This window comes from Corvus brachyrhynchos, unplaced genomic scaffold (genome assembly GCF_000691975.1).
Source record: "Corvus brachyrhynchos isolate BGI_N302 unplaced genomic scaffold, ASM69197v1 scaffold10, whole genome shotgun sequence".
NCBI classification, from domain to species: Eukaryota; Metazoa; Chordata; class Aves; order Passeriformes; family Corvidae; genus Corvus; species Corvus brachyrhynchos.
In genome coordinates, this window is record NW_008236180.1 from 2,010,016 (window position 1) to 2,011,172 (window position 1,157).

The window sequence follows — 1,157 nt, forward strand, 5'->3', positions numbered from 1 at the left end:
CAGAACCTTGTGGTTCTCGGCGCCGCCTGCCCGGAGCCCTCTGCTCGGGCTGCGCTGCTCCAAGCGGGGAAGAAAAAGCCCTCATCCCTTCTGCCCCGCCTGGCAGAGCAGCTTCTCACAGCTGCCTTCTCCCCGCCGGCTGCAGGATCCGTACGGGACACATCCATGGCTGTGCAGAGGTGAGAGACTTCACTCCCTTTTTCATGAGCAGTCTCAGAGCACCAGTGACTGCACAAGAGAAGAGAGGATCTTTCCGATGGATAACACCTGCCCAGCACAGCAAATCGCTCAAGTTCAGAGCAAGAAGTTCAGTTTCTTTTCTATCATTACCTATAGTAAATGATGCTCCTGCATTCACCCAACTCACATCCCAACCTGCTCACAAAGCAGAGAGCTGATAATCTTCTAAGCCACCCACTGTGGGTGTGTAAGATTTTCCTCTGGCACATCTTACATCTGCACCGTTAGATACAGTAACCCAGAAAAATGAAGTAATATAGAGAAAACATTACAAGAAAAAGAGCATTACTGCCTACCTCTGCCAACTGCCTACCTGGGCAAGCAATGGCAATACCAGCAGTCTCCCTTGTAACACTCCAAAAAAAGGAAATTTACAGCAGACCTCTTGCTTAAAGTGAAAGTTTCTCAGTAGAAAACTGTAGGGTATGCCCAGCCACTGTTCTGGATTAACAAATGTTGAATTTCCTTAAGACAGTACTATTGACTGAGAGTGAAAAAAGCCAACACTTACTACTGGAAGAAAATAAACCTGGTTTATGTTTAGTGTTGTATTTCAGCATTGCCCATGTTCCAGAATTCAGTTCTCCTGAAAATTTTCAGGATGTGTTGAGTTGTTTATAACAGATTTAAACCCTTTGCTGTAAAGTCTTCTGAGAAAAATAACACACTTGTTTTTCTAAGTTACCTCTTGCAGATGCTCTTTTGTAGTCTCCAAGGTAAGAACCTCCCACTAATTTATGGTCTGCAGGCTGAGAAAGATTGCTCTGAATGATTCTAACCACACAAAGAAGATGGGCAAAATGACACTGTAAACTACTTTGTATTAGAAATATTTAACATGTAGGAAAGAAGTGACCTCTCGTTGTTTCTCTCTTGGCTGCGCCCCAATCTCACACAATTACTTTTGTTATTTTATG